Source organism: Phytophthora infestans, genomic scaffold, assembly GCF_000142945.1.
Source record: "Phytophthora infestans T30-4 supercont1.19 genomic scaffold, whole genome shotgun sequence".
Classification (NCBI taxonomy): domain Eukaryota; phylum Oomycota; class Peronosporomycetes; order Peronosporales; family Peronosporaceae; genus Phytophthora; species Phytophthora infestans.
The window spans coordinates 836,599-852,984 of NW_003303740.1; the positions used below are offsets into that span (position 1 = coordinate 836,599).

Sequence of the window (16,386 nt, forward strand, 5' to 3'; positions counted from 1 at the left end):
TACGTATTAATAGTAGTGAACTATTTGACCAAGTATAAGGTTTGATCTGTAGAGCAACGGCTTAGCCAAATATTCTGTTGTGGGGATTTTTTTTGTTTGGTGGATTCTGATCAAATTTGCCATGTCTGAGTATTATTTGGAGTCTTTGACAGGGATGATTTCAGCTTTCAAGCGACATTTGTAAAGGCGGATAACAGCATAGAACGAGGGGGAGTTATAGCACCTATTTACCGCCAAAATAACATTCCTTTTAGCCGGTCAGATTGTTTCGAGTTTCTAGTAAGACTTCATTACGAAGGATCCTTTTAAAAGCGAATCTAAGGTTTTTAGGATGTAACTAGTCAGGTGGAATCATATAGTATGAAGTATGGAAGGATCTTGAGCATTCCGGTGAATGGCGTCCTTCGTGGCGACGCGTGAGCTAAACTAATATATATTTAAGTACTAAATTTGAGGCCTCGCTCAACTAAATACGGATATAAACGTACGAGTTGTGTGTCCCCTTTCCCTTTTTATGACATTGGCGTCTATAAATCGGACCGGAATGTATTTCCACAAAACATTAGTATGGGGTATATTTAGGTATTTCTTTAATAAAACCGTCAGTAGAACCAGAGAGACCAAGCTTTTATTCATGTGGCAAGGAATGGGTGTCATTTGTAACGTGAAATTGCAGGTGGAGGTATTCTAAAGGCATGTAACGTTTCATTGAGCGCCGATGACAACCACTACTTGCGGTGTCATGGCATATTATTAGAATATTAAATACTACTATTTATTATATTAGTAATGGTGTCCACTCTAAAGTTTTAGCTGCCTGAGAAATTGTCGAGCTAGCGACGTGAAGCAGGGCTTGCAACACGTTCTATACGACGCCAGCTCAAGCACTAGCTTCTGTTGTCTTCAACATTGTGCTCCCCAACCGAGCGCTCGTAGTCATAAGCTTGGTCGAGTATAAAAATCAGAAATGATTGGGGGGGCTCGAATGTGGCTGAGTCCACGGAGGCTCCGGCTCGGCGTCAAATACTCAGCGTGGACGGGGAAACAGCTTCAGTGCAACCAGCTCAGGCGCTAGTGGGCCTTATTTTGGATGTGGGCACACGTGCTGTATCTAAAGTAATGCTCGTGGTGTGCGTTTCGAGGAAAAGTACCGGGGATTTGGGTCTTGACGAAGCGTACTTAGAGCTTAACTTTTTTAAGTCTAAAACTTTACAATATATGTCCAACATGATGTCTAACATCGAATTTAATCGTTGAATGCATAATTCGAAGCTAAGTAAAGCTTTCACTGATCGAAGCTTGGTCGCGACTTTGCAGGAAAACTACTACTAGTATTTCATTTGTATGAAAGGACTTTACTACACAGTGCCCGCCAAATCATGTAGACCCCCGATTTGGCGGGGTCACTTTTGACGATATCTCGGCTTGTAGCCCCAGTTAGGAGCTGCTACTTTGATATGTTCTCTCTTTTAGGCCTAGTAAGATGCCACTTGTGCTAACAACTTAGATTTCAATGTGTCTGGCAGCGCTGGTATACAAATTCAGGGTTTTGGCACCAGCGTTAAATTATAAAGACCACCTCCTTTTTATGATAGAACAGCACTTTTATGAACAGATCATACACACTTCTATATTAAAAGTAAGTACTTAGTCAGTCCACCTTTTTTCTTGATTATTGCTAAACAGCGGCGAGGCATGGACTCTACCAGCTTCAGCAAGTACTCCAGCTGAATCGAGTCCCATGCAGCCATGATTGCTGCCTCCAGATCAGCAACGTTTTGGTACTGGCGGCCATGTGCGTACACTTGGGCCGCCTTTGCCGACCACACGTTCTCGAAGGGGTTGCAATCTGGCGAGCGAGCTTGCCATACCATGGTGTTGATTTGCATCTCCTGCAAGAATTGCTTCGATTCATGCCTCGCATGTCCTGCTGGAATACAAAATCAACACCATAGTTCGAGTGAGCGAAAGGAAGTAGATATTCAGATATCGTGTAAACATAGTCACCTGAATTCTGACGTCTTTGCAAGATAGCCAGCTTACCCTTACCTGCTGCGCCAAAATCGCCCCACGCCATGACGCTCCCTCCTCCATTTTGACGACGCAAATAAGACCGTGGAGGCTAGCGCATATCCCGCTAGTAATATTAAAAACCGTCAGGGCCATCTCGATTAAACTTCTTTTCATCTGAAAAAATAGAATAAATCCAAGTTCTTTAAAAACGAGAATTATGTTAGAATACAAAATAACTGCAAAATAAACTATGACAAGCTTACCAGGCTTCAGTATGTACTCTTCCGCCCATTCCATGCGTGCTGCCCTGTGCGCTGCCATGAGGGACAGTGTGCGATCCATTTGGTGTAGACCAGATGGCCCACACGCTGCATAACCCGCTGGATTGTCCCCACGGACGCCTTAATGCCGAGCTTGTCCTTGAGCTCAGCGGCAAAGAACGTGCCTGTCGCCGCGGTACGCACTAGCTGCCGAAGCTCTCATTCCGTCAGCGCTGGCTGTCGCCCAGCCCTTCGCTGCGCACCACTATCTTCTTGCCCCCCCCGCTCCGCCTTGACTGCGCTCCGGACGGACGTGCGAGACCGGCCTGTCTTTCTGCCGATCTCGTGTAGTGAAACTCCTCCGTCGTAGAGACCGACGATGAACCAATGTTCTTGCTGGGTGAGGGCGTTGCCGTGGCCTATTCGAAAATGAATGGCTCCGTAGCCTTCAGGTAACAGCTCGTTTTTGCCAACCATCTACTTGTTTAACCATCACTCTTTTAATATAGATTTTGTAAGGTCTGTTTATAAAAGTGCTGTTCTATCATAAAAGGGAGGTGGTCTTAATAATTTAACGCTGGTGCCAAAACCCTGAATTTGTATACCAGCGCTGCCAGACACATTGAAATCTAAGTTGTTAGCACACAGTGGCATCTTACTGATAGAGAGAACATATCAAAGTAGCAGCTCCTAACTGGGGCTACAAGCCGAGATGTCGTCAAAAGTGTCCCGCCAAATCGGGGGTTTAAATGATTTGGCGGGCGCTGAAGGGGGGGGGGTCGAACATATCAAAAATGTAAAAAATAACAAGCAGAGACGTGTGCAATTTGTGAGTAGATGAGTGCACAATTACTCAGCAGAAACAATAGAGGGGGAGTCGAACATAGAGGCTCAGTTTCGCACTTAAAAGAGACAATTTGCATTTTCTAAAGCGACGACTCGCACAGACTGCTGTGGTGCCGCCACAGGCTACAGAGGCGCGTGCCCTGGTGCACTGTCTCCGTGCTATGAGTGCAGCCTTCTGTGCAGCATCTATCTCCAGCATGTGTGCTGCACGACGCGCCTTGGGGCACCCGACTTCTGGCTGGAGACGGGTGCAGAGCGGCGCTGCCATACACGCGCCTTCCTCCATTTCCATGCCGGTTTGTTCGGTGAGAGGATCATTTATTTAGAAAATAACAAGATCTAGCTCATTTGAATATGCTAAAAGTGAGCAGGTTATTGTAAAAAATGTGAGCGTAACCCGAAGGGAAATTTGAGCACGTTTTTTTAATGTTCGACTCCCTCTATTCGGAAGCAGACTTTAATACCGTATCGTGTTAGTCGTTGGTGACAACGGGTAGACATAGATTGTAACGAGTTAGTAATTTAAACCCAAAGATTTAATATATATACAAAGTGACGATTCAGATCATGGGTAAGCAGACGACAATTTTTTAATAAAAAGTGATATATTACTTTTCCTCCATATCAATATCGTCCTCAGCACCGCTACATTCGCTTCCTATATCATCATCAGACGTGACCTCTTCTTCTGCAATTTTGTAGCGCTCTCTTTGGTAGCAATAGTGTCAAGTTGCTCGACGATATCTTCCTCTATGTCGACCTCCCGAACATCAGTAAGGAAGCCTTCCCTCACAAAACCACTAATTGTTGTCATGGACGATAATTCCGACCAGCGAGAAGTGATCCATTTTGTCATCACAAGCGACTAGCGAAAACTTCTCCACATCGAGTTGTTCCTATGGGTAACCACTTTCCGACTTGAATTTTCTTGATCAAGTTTTGTTTGAGCAAGCATAAGTTCATCTTCAATTCGCTTTTTTGCGTTGAAGTCGCTCTTGTTCTGCTGTAGGTACGAAGTTGCTGTCTAATAGAATCAATCCACAGTGCGCGAAGCTCACCTTTTAAATGTTTATTTCACGAGATGTCAGCAGGCTGACATACATACGTATACTTTGGGGACACCTTGAGTAGAACAACATTTAGAGAAGCTGCAAAATCACGAGCAGCCTGGGTCCAATGTGCGGTAAAGTCGTTCCAGAGTCAGAGCAATTTTCGTGACGATTTTCACGGTAAGCAAAATGACACTCCAAAACATTGATTGAAAGTTTTTCGTTCCACCATGCCGTGTTGTTGCCGCAAATTCTACAGGGGTAATTATTCTGAAGTACTTTGATTCGCAAGTTGTCATTTTCTTTCTGCTTGCCTTTTTTTATTAAGCGGTGCGGCTGTAAACAAAACAAATGTGTCGATATTTTTTTTCACTTGAATCACCAAGTAACATAGCTGTCGCCCTTTGTTTGTCCTTACTTCCGCAACGAATCCCAACCGCCTTCGTACCCATATCTGTAATTGCTCGTTTAGGAACGTACTCGAAGAAAAAAACGGCTAGATTAAGCGAAACGTAATTATATTTTGAAAACAAAAAGGAAAAGTACAATTTCGAAGCTACCCGTTTGGTCCGCATGAAATACCTGGACATAGTTTTATTCAACAATTGTCTGCAGTACCTTTGACCTAAATTCTTTAAAAACTTGTGCTGCGTCCTCAGGGGTTGTTTGCCATTAACTCGGACAGCTTATGGCGACGCATAAACAGCTTCATCCACGCCGAAAACCGACCTTCCGTAAGCCCACAGTCCTCTGCCACCTCCGAGTCCTAAAGCTCCGTCATCGGGCGCTATACCGGCGTGCTAAGAGAGTCGATCCAGAGAACAATGTCTTCTTCGGCTCCTTGCCGGTCAAAGTACCGTAGAAGTAGTCCAAAGCTTCACTAGGCGTATGGCCTCTATGTAGCTGAGAATCTCTTGCTTGTGGTCATACTCAACACGAACTCGCTTGTATTGTTTGCGCTTCTTTTTCATGCCCTTGATGGTGGGCCGCGACCTCCTGATTCAGGTGTGCAGGAACGAATAGTTTCTTAAGTAGCTAAAATTAGCAGACCGTTAATTTTCACCTTCTGTTTTTTTTCAGATCACCTATTGGCCGAGCAGTCTGTCGCTTTGGGCCAAACGTCGCCTATTACTAAGACGATACGGTATGTGCAGCTAGCGATGTTAAGTTGCGGAATTTCAAACGAAGCTGGGAGCCTGGCATTAAGTTTCAGGATGTCAAACGTTTTGGGCTCCCTTACACAGTTCTTCGAGCTGCAAATTTGATTCAAGTTACCGGTACAGTAGTGGGCTCGCGACAAACAACTAATTAGCCCCAATCAAATTTTCCAAGCAGCAAGGACAATAATAATTTCTATGTGGCCTACACAACTCATGTTGTCCTATCAGATGACAAAAAATGATTTATTCGTAAGAAGCGACTTAAGATTTAGAATGGTGCCTCGTCCTAAAATAAACTTTCTCCCTATTATATTACCCCCCCCCTGGGAAGTATCAGATTTGCTCTGCGGAACCAAGGCGGTATCGGTATTATATAACGACGTTCATTCTGATCAGGACGAAGAAGCCAGTAGTTTTTCCGACGAAGGACTAACCATCGACGATCTTTTTTAAACATAAAAGTAGGAGGCCGCCAAAACTTTCACTTCAGCACGACTCACCTGACCTGACATTGATTTGTGCCCCCCCCCCTTAAATAGTGCTCCTGTTTGAGGGTGGTACTAAGAGCACCATCATTATCCTTTCAGCAAATCGGTATATTTCGCCGTTAGTTTTTAAATTAGCTAATCCGCGAAGCTGCTATTTTAATAGCCCCACCGCAGTTGACAACAAATTGCATGTGACACCACCCGCTTAACCGTTTTTTTGCATTGCTGATGGGATTCCGTCTCATTTTATTTGCTGATTACACTGGGTTCCAGTAAAAACCATTCTTTATGGGCGTTGCTGACCAGCAAATGCGACAGCAAATCGACTGAATTTGCTGTGGCCGGAAAATTATTTGCAGATTCCTACTGGGGCAAGCTATCCTGAACCTATCTGTGAATTATTTTCCGCAATTTGTGTTCGCGGTGGAGATGCTCTAGCTTAATTCCCTAGGGACACAAATAAAGGCTTTACAGTAAGCAAAAAGAGGATTTACTGAAGTATGTTATCAGCACTAAAACAAAAAACGAGAAATCTCAATAAAAAGACAATGTATTCTTCGAATTCTTTGTAGCAAGGTCACTTTTGGTCGGTCGATCTGAAATTTTTGTGACTCTTTTCTGTAACCACTTCTGGATTGACCAATGAGACCCTTTTCAACCACAGGTATCGTTGAAAAGCTGAGAAGCTGGACTTTAGCGCCAACCAGGGCACGCGGAGAAAAAAAACAGTTATAGCTGAGAATTACTGTAAAGCCTGTGAGGAGCGATGTCTGAACAACGATGGTGGGTTTAACAGAATTATGACAGGGAGATAGCAGTGTACGAGATCTTTGACGCTGGAAGGCTTTGCTCTTCAGGCAGGAATTCCAAGACTGATCCCTCCCTTCAACGAAATTTCGGTTCAAACGGCTTGCTTCCGCAAGCCGCGCCTTATCCCTCTTTTAGATTAATATTCATCTTTGCTAGGGTATTGTTTATCCTGTTACACTCAGCCCTTCTTAAAAAATGGAGGTTCGCTATGGTGGCTGGTCTCCTTGTTGTCCACTTCGACATCGACCTCCTTGTCCAAGCTGCCCATTGTACTCTTGACATCGTCCTTCTTGTTCTTGTCCTCCACTCCACCTCGCTTCATAGCTCTTACCATCATTGGGTTCGTCGTAGCGACCCATGTAGAGCTCGCAAGCAAATCTCAACTTCCTGGTTGCTCACAAGCCGACCATTGACATGGTGGGTTAAAATTTATTGAGGGTTCGGTAGTGAAGTGTTTCCTGTAACATAGTGAACGATAGAGGGGCCTCCTCGGCCAGAAAAAACGAACGTTGGGGCTTCAAGGCTGTGTGCGGAGCTCGCCGACTTCGCCCCGTGGCCATGTCATGCTCGGCCTTGCTGGGCGTAGGCTCAGCAAACGGTCGATTTTGGCTTAGGCTGGCTGATAGAGCTCCTGCCAACTTTTTCATTTAGTGATTTGTATGCCTATGACACCCGTCTACGTCATTAGTTTGAGGGTATGTAGTTATGAAGGATACATTTACGCAAGATTTTGAATTGGGGTGTGTTGCTTCTTAAACATTTGAGTGGGGGGGGCATCAACACAAACATAAACAGAAAAGCGTAACCGAATGGTTTGTATGAAGAGCTTTCGATTTTAAATGGACTTATTAGATAACCGCTGACGTCGAATATATAGCAACAAAATATTTACGCATTTTGGTGAAGGGATCATTTTAGTGCACGACCCACATAGTTATGCAATATGACTTCGTGACGAAGCCTCATTCATCACAAGCACTCTACCAGTATGAACAGTCAATTAGCACTATTTTTGTCATCGCTGCTGTGGGTTGAAATAAAAAATGGTCTGTGCCTTGGCCTGCGCATTTGTACACCTAAATTCCTGCGAGCACTAATCTGATTTAAATAATGTTGACCAACACTATTGTGACTAAAAAAACAATTGTTCTTTCATTGGCGAATGCTCAACAAAGCGCACTAAGCTGATACCGTCACTCAACTGTTTTTTTTTTTACGTTATCTAGCGTTCGTACAGAAGCCCCCCTGAATAAGCGTTACATTAAATTTTGCATTCACTGGTATATCTGCTTTAAATGTTTTAAGATAAGGCCTACTCCGTGCAGATCTCGCATTTTATATCTAAAAGTGTAATAATTGTGCCCCGGCTAGCCATCACGCTTATTTAGGAGGCCTTCCATACAACTCACAAAGACATTACACATTAGACCACCCACGTCGGTGGCTGTGGCTCACTCAATTTTTAGAGTTTGGGCGTGCTATTTAGATATGTTGCTCCTGTTACCGCACAAAATAGGCTACACGTGCTAACGATTGCGATTTTGCTGTTTACACCATGGCTCCAATACAAACAATTGATTTTGGCACTGCGACACATTAATCACGCACGCCTTAGTTTACTGAAGTCAAGTACTATGTATCGTAATGATCGTGTCTAGTGTACATGAACGGATCAGCATTGTATGGGGTGGGGATGGTGACCGACGAGCGGGGCCAATTGTGGCTAATGGTGACAATTTAACGGACACTGCGGCTCAAAATTAGATTCTATATGTATTAGCCTGCATATCATACCTAACATGATGTCCATATCGAGCCGTGGCGGTTCCCACGAGCCTGGGAATGCTCTCTGCTCTTATTGCGCTCATATTCCATACAATAATGCAAATTTACCGACAGGCCCTATTAATCCTCAACTATGATTGTCTGCTTCGTAAAAAAGCCGCCAACACGGAGCTAAATGCTAATAGAAAGTAATGAGAGGTGTCTATCTGGCTTCGAAGGTAATTAGTGATCCAGAGCGGCGGAGGTGCCGCCACCACCTCCCACCCCATACAATGTTGATACGTTCATGTGCACTAGACATATTCATTATGATACATAGTACTTGACTCAGTAAACTAAGGCGTGCGTGATTAATGTGTCGCAGTGCCAAAATCAATTGTTTGTATTGGAGCCATGGTGTAAACTGCAAAATCACAATCGTTAGCACGTGTAGCCTATTTTGTGCCATAACAGGAGCAGCATATCTAAATAGCACGCCCAAACTCTAAAAATTGAGTAAGCTACAGCCACCGACGTGGGTGCGTGATCTAATGTGGCAGTTTTTGACTCATTTTCTCATTATCCTCGGAAATTCTGTTGTCACAAATTAGCTCTCCTCTGAAACATTTTTTTCTGGTAAAAGTGAAGCAAGCAACTCTTGACCATTAAGTCGCAATGCTGCATCACAAAAGTGCTCCAGGAGGGGTTCGAACCCACGACCTGCGGCTCATAAGACCACCGCTCTAACCAACTGAGCTACAGGAGCTGCAAATTCGAATTTTTGATTAAAGTGTACATATACAAAAAAATACTACCATATTTATAATTCGGTGCCGATGTTTCATAAACTTAAATAATTTGGTTGGGCCTCATGTCACTCTGGATGCTATTTGAAAAAATTCGAAACGCGTTTGCACTTCCCTTACCTTCACATTTTTGATTAAAACACCATGGACCTAGCCCCCTCAGTCAAGTTCTGGTGGAACTCGCAAATTTGTGGATTCCGTACCTCTACCCCCACACCAACCATTCGCTCATCGAGCACTCTACTGTATGGTTGGCTTCACCGTCGCACTGTTAGAATTTCAATGGCGGAGAGACCGAAGCGCCAGAATTTCTAGGAAGCTGAGGACGTGATGCTGCTCAAGCAAGCTCTCCCAGAGGAGCCCTACTCTCAAGAGCATTGCAAGGTAATGTAGAAGTGGAGCATTCTTGCTGTAAGACTAGTGGCATGTCCAGACTTTTTCAGAAAGAATCTGACGCTCAGAATCGCGTTAATGCACTTCTAGGTTGGCAACTATCTTATTCTTAATGTGCTTCTAATATCCTGCATCCCAATTCTATTTTCATTATAATTTTGCGTTTAGCGGCGGCACAAAAGAAAAACCGAGATGCGTCTATGCTATCAGGTGTGACTGAGTCTCACACGAAAAATGATGCCCTTTTCGACGAGATTCTGGCCACGGGTATGAAAGCCGGTAGGTCTTGATGGCTAGAGCCTCCTCACTAACGCATCTATCACCTTCTTCTGTTATGATGGTAGCTGGTAGGGCAAATAGATGCACAAGCAGCCTAATCCCATTAGCATTAAAGCGAAAAGCTTTATACAGTTGATGTAGCCGTAGGTAGCCAAATTGAGCCGCACGTCTGGTATTAAAGGTCGTTCAGAGCTGTCAAAGAGGCCAGCATCATGCATGTACACTTTTCCGGTAATTTCCTGCTCAGGGCCGGATGATGTCTGCCGTTGGTACCCGAGATACATTGCTTGTAGGGCACTGACTGGTAGCACCAGAGCTTAGGTCGGTACGGGAGGGATATACGTCTCACTACGCGCCAAGAAGAGATACAGCGATCTCAGCGTGCAGGTACTCTGGATAGCCCGGATCCCTTACATTTTCAGCGGAGTCGCCTTTGAACTCAACGATCGGTAACATGCGCCGTCGTTCATCCTTTAGTGGAGGGCTCAGGGAATTGTGTACGAGGTAAGTCGAGTCGAGCTCAGCGGGGCCTGACTTATTAGTCAAAACTCGGCGGAAATGAGCCGCACGTCTGTTCCGGCTGGGCCAGGGACAAGCGCCAATCTAACTCGGCGGATTGTAGTGATTTGTGTAAGGAAACCACCGCTGACGATATTTGTGTGCTCTACAACACCACAATCTGTTTATCTTTAAAATACATCAAGAATATTAAAATGAAGAAGACATTTTTCATAAAAGGGAGGGGGTAAAGAAAAATTAAAAAAAGGGATTGGATCCAATGGTATGCGTTAGGGGAAAGTTTCGGAGCACAGCGATGCAAGGCCTGGAGAGCCTACAGGATTTGATCACATAACAAGAAAATCAAGTCAGACTCATTTGCTAGTGCATTTGGAGCAGGGCACTCACTCACCGTCCTCTTCCGCTTTGTCGTCAACACTAGAGTCTAATTAGATTTTTTTACTGATACCCACCCTACATCGAAAAGCGTCATTTTTTATCGTCCAAAGCCCTTCATCCATTTCACTCGAACGCACTGTATTTCCAGTCTTTGAAAGCTCACGGTTCTCCTTACAATAAATACATTTCAGCTTCCTTTATGTAAGTGATACGTGCAAACCGACATACAAACACAATAACAATTTAGAAACGACTTGTTTAATATTGTAAAAATTAAGTATACCTGGTCGTGAGATCACCATACCCAGCGACTGGGACATCACACTTGCGAGATGTTGCCACGCCGGAGCCAGCTTTGTCTTGGTGCCGGCATCAACGAATCGCTTATTGGCGTCTTCGTCAGAGCAGCGAAGTCGCAGCAGCTCTCCAACCATCTTGTTTGTCCATTTGATATGTTTTGTCTTTGCCGTGGAGCTTCAAACGCGGCTTTTTGCCGCTGGAAGCGCAAGGGGAGGCGAAGCAACCGGAAGCATTGCTGGCTGTGTTGGCGAGAAAGGAGTGGGAGTTGAGCTTGTGCTGTCGGGCAGCAAGGTATCTTCACCCAGACTGTCTGACAGGCAGATCTCGTGCTCAATCCGCGGCCTCACAAAAAACGGCTAATGTTGATCCTAGCTCTGCGAAGCTACAGCAAATCACTGGTGGTGGGCGTTGGGTGTTGCTTGGATCAGACAGAGCAGTATTCCGCAGATTTGATCACCAATGAAGTCAGCGAGTGTAGCCCTAATCTTTTCTCTTTTCAGCACACGTTCCTCACTTGAACAAGGGCCTTATGGTGTACGACTAATTAAGGTAGACGATGTATCTGCCCATACAGAAAAGTTGTCGTGGTGTGTGCGCACCTAACACTGTCAATCACATTGGTGTTTCGTAGGGACTTCATCTCAAAAACTTAAAAACGAATAAATGCACCACATGCTGAATGCGCTCTTGTCATTTACCATACCTCGATTATATGCTAAATGTGCACTACCAGCTTTCATGGTTAGATGTGCAGTAACATGAGTCGTTGCAGCAAAAAATACAGCTCTGTCATATTTTAACCCCTTTCGTGAGTGGGCACTTTTGACCTGGTCATACTGTACAGAAGCACAAAGGCAAGCCATGGTTGGACAGATGGATAGGTCGCTCACTATCGTGCCTTTCTCAAGTTTTGGCCAATCGGACCTCAAAAGGCTGGTCCTAGCATAGAGAGGGTAGGTCTAGACCTAATATTTGATGTACGGTTGTAAAATTTAATAATTGGCAGCCACAAGTCCTACGTAAGACCTCCGGTCTAGACAATAAAGTCCGAATGGCCAATTTTTGCCGGCCGTTTCCTCTTTCGTAGGCCCTACGCAAGGGGCCTGGCTGGTATAGATAGAGCCAGTGATACAGGTATGTAGAGCTCAAATGAATTGACGCAAAGCTCGCGCTAACCGCATCAAATGTCAAAAACAAAGTCTTAGGCATGTACAGCTATCTGAAGTTCATAGTATCATACTGTAAACGACAATTGCAAGGCTAGAAGAAAGCGGTGTGCTTCACTGAAAAATATGTACTTTGGAGCGCTTCTCATTTTATGTGACTGCCTAAGCTTCACTGGCTCCAGGGTAAGTTTAATGGGACCCTAGGTAGGCGTGGAGGTCCTACGTCGGGCCCTAAATCGGAGGGTATTTCGGCAGAAATACAATTACACAAATACAAATAAACAGATTCTGCGCCGTTAATTTTTTTTGGTTTAACAGATTGACTAGCTTGACCAGGGTAGGCGCTGCTCCTGTAGCTCAGTTGGTTAGAGCGGTGGTCTTATGAGCCGCAGGTCGTGGGTTCGAACCCCTCCCGGAGCATATGATTGAAACACTCTCTTTTAAATCTGGCCAGGCAAGCTATTTTCGTGCTGATTTTTTGGCGGTGACGTGTACTTAAATGCGTAAGCGATCAAACTACGAGCAAAAAACAAGTGATCAATTTAGTGCGCGTTATTTGTCTTCTTTTAAGAAATATGGTCATTGCCGATGAGAGCCCCCTCTATCGACTGTCACTCGGACTCTCTTGCGGTGGCAGGGTCAGTATTTTGCGGCGTGCGTCAAAGCGAACCTCCTCTCGCCTTCTTTTACGCCAACACTCCGAGCCAATCTTCCCCTTCGCCCCGCCATCAATATCGCTATACATCTTTAGTTACTTCGTCATATTAGGATATGACGGTGGGAAAATCTCCGTACAGGAGAAGCCACTAACGGCAATCGGTAATCGTGGACTGGTAGGCTGTACGGTGTGCAGCCTTCTTGGACAGTATCATGTCGGCTGTTTTAAGCAGCTCTGACTCCAGTGCATCCGCGACGGCGCTTTTAAAGGACTTAAATTCTACGGCATCTAGCGGTTGGTTTTAAAGCGTGGCGCTCGGTGGCGAAGGAAGCAACATAATTCCCATATCGAGCGCCTTCCTAATAAACTCTACAATACGGTCTGTCATAGACAAAATATAACTGCGTCACTAGAACCTTTTGGCACGCCCGTCACCCTCGCCCCTTTGATAGGAATTGCAGCTTTGTCTGACTTGTGAATGCGTTTCGCCGGTACAATAATTAGAGGAGGTGTTGCCGTCCCTGCAGCATCCACAACAGCTATAAATATCATGCGAAAGTTAGGACGTGTCTCTTTGCTCCAGACGTTAGGCGAGCCCTTGAGGGCCAGAACCTTGCATGACGTAGCCTTGGTACAAGCTGAAGATGCGGTCCGCCGATAAACGCAGCTCAACTACCCAGTTTAGCAATAGCGAAAAACAGGTCACGAACGTCATCGCAGTCAACCATGTTTCGTACCCGACTTCAGCGCGGGTTGTGGCTTCATGAAGTTCGTACACTCTGTTTACCCTCTCGAATACCCGAGCCGTGCTAACAGGGAAGCCAGCGCGCTGCATACGCCCGGTTTTTTTTGTTTATCATTACCGTATACTTAGAAGTCAGTGAATGAGAAAGTGAGGAAGTGAGAAAGAGAGTAAGTGAATTTGTAGGTAAGTGAGTGAGTAAGTGAGAAAGTGAGTAGGTAAGTGAGTGAGTGAGTAAGTGAGTGAGTGAGTGAGTGAGTGAGTGAGCGAGTGAGTGAGTGAGTGAGTGAGTGAGTGAGTGAGTGAGTGAGTGAGTGAGTGAGCGAGTGAGTGAGTGAGTGAGTGAGTGAGTGACTACATGTCCACCTCGTTTTTCAATTAGCCAATTTTTCCAACTCCTCTATTTCAGCCCTTGTTAGCACCTGGCATAATAAATGATGTGGGCGGCTCATTTACGCATGGCATGCTTGTTGCCACGACACACCACTACTAGAAGGAAACAAATCATAAACAGTTTTGCGAAAAGGCTGAGGAGTAGGCAGCGATCACTGACCTCTAAGACTATCAGGTGGCTGATTTTAGCTACTTTTCTATTGTCTTATTGGCAAAAATGCTTTGTTACTAGCTAAGATATCTGCTGATTGGTCCTTATTATGCTCTGTAAAGTTGCGCTACAGCTGCACGTGCGTAGCTTACATGACTGGCTAGAATCTAAAAAGACCATGGCTTTTGTTTCAACAATCTCAGTTAGCCTGCGGGCGTCTTCTAAGAGAACCTAAATTACGTACCAAAACCAACAATTCGCGTGAACAGTCCACCATTCGATTCAAATAAATTGGTCGATAGCGCGTCACAGCCAGAGATTGGTAGTAGCGGTAATAGTCTGGTAATATGTAATAGCCAAGTAATGGGGAACTAATAGTCCGACTATTAGGAGTATTTTAAGCTCGTTATAGTAATAATTGAAGAGTATTATCTAAAATTGGGGTTAGATTGTAATAGTGGAGTACTATCTGGTTACACTGGCAATTCCCGCTTAGAGCAACGGTTAATGAGCAATGCAGAACTGATTCGTAGCAAAACCATGGCACGAGTAGCTTTGGCAGTGCCAAATTGGCACACAGGGGTGAAGCTCGCTGTTCGCCGTCAAACGAGTGAGCGGTTCGTCCCACGAGAGCCCTGCGGCTCACAGATCAAGGCTCATAAAATCTACAAGCAGCCGCTGGAGCGATTCTCGTTCATTCTTCAAATTTCCAGAAGACCAAGATTACTACCAGTACCAGCCCCTGCAAGCCGACCCATGAAGTGCGCGAATCCTGACTGCACGTGCGCGGAGCTCGCCACGACTGATCCATGTATCGTTTGAGTCGAGGCCGTCTGTGAGCATGTAGATATTCTCCGCTGGTTTCGTGAAGTCGGCAGCTTTCGCGTCCCATCAGTTGCAGCGCTGGCTCGGATTTGGTTGGGAAGAGCCCCATCCAACGCCTTTCAGGAACGCGTTTTCTCAACCGGTGGATTCGTAATTAGCAATCGGCGTACTCGGACGGATAACTACCGAGCGGAGATGCAAGTACTCCTGAAGCACAACCAGAAGGTGGTCAAGCATATAGAGTCCAGCGATGCCGAAAATGTGGCTCTGTAGGTATCTTTAGCTGCTGGTGAGTAGCTGGTGGTCGGCCGTCGACCACCAAGATCAACAGTAGTAATACTCCACTAATATAGCAGTAATATTACTTAGACCAGTCAGTCAATCGGTAATACTATCATGTTATTAGGAGCTAATTATGTGGTGGGTATTACTATATTACTTTTGGTAAAAAATCGTCCTACTATCAATCTCTGGTCACAGCAACGCTCTAAAAAGGCTGGGCTTAGCCAAAACGTTTTGGTCTTTATGAACTAGAAACTAAGGATAAGCAGATATATGTTTGCCGACCACTCAACGAGCACTAGAATCACTTGAAAAGGGTGTCTAAAACTTGGGGTTTTGTACAATTTGAAACGTGGTTCTTGGCCTCCAAGGCGCCTTCGACGCTTCTTTTTTGCTTATCTGGACCAGATTCGTTCTGTAACCACTTCCCCATTGTTATTCGCCGGTGCTGCTGTGTCGGTTGCTTCAAAGAAGACACGTACAATCGTCACTCGCCCTCCGCAGTACGAGTTTTACTTTTTAGACATTTTATGGTTCCCGATTAGATACGAATAAGCGAGTGGTCGTCTTAAACAGTTAACTCTTTCATTAACTCTTTAACTCTTTAACTCTTTCACTACTGCGCTTAAGGACCCTAGCAAAATCTAAAAAAAAGGCTAAAGGATCATCTTGTTTCGAATGGACTCAAATATGGCCTCAGACGTGGGATAAGATAAAAAAATTTCTGGATTACGATGCAGTTCCAGAATGACAAACTCGGTGCAGACGTGGCCTGCGAGAATGCTATATTTTTCTTGATGAACTGGCTTACTTAACCCTTTAGCTACCAGGCCGTTCTTACGGGTCCGCTCAGACCTCTATTAGACCGAATCAGAGCGCACAGATAAAAAAAAAAAACAATTTTGTTTCACCCAATCACTGTCGATCACGCCACCTCTACAATCTAGTGCGAGATCGCTTTAAGCCGCCGCTCCTGTTACAAAGCTCATGGAGCCCTCACGAGACACGCAGTGCTGCTGGCGTGGTGTTATCCCTTGCGATTGGGAGGTCTACGAAGAGGAGCTGCGGCTTGCTGCAGGGGGAATGCAGCCCAAGCTGCAGATC

The 16,386-nt window shown here is 45.1% G+C and overlaps 2 non-coding genes across 2 annotated transcripts; one reads left to right on the forward strand and one right to left on the reverse strand.

Annotated features, from left to right (window-relative positions):
• Positions 1-9,082: 9,082 nt before the first annotated feature.
• On the reverse strand, positions 9,083-9,156 carry PITG_27371. Its single transcript has one exon. It is a non-coding gene; the product is annotated as a tRNA-Ile (tRNA).
• A 3,421-nt stretch (positions 9,157-12,577) lies between these two features.
• PITG_27372 lies at positions 12,578-12,651 on the forward strand. Its single transcript has one exon. It is a non-coding gene; the product is annotated as a tRNA-Ile (tRNA).
• Positions 12,652-16,386: the final 3,735 nt, after the last annotated feature.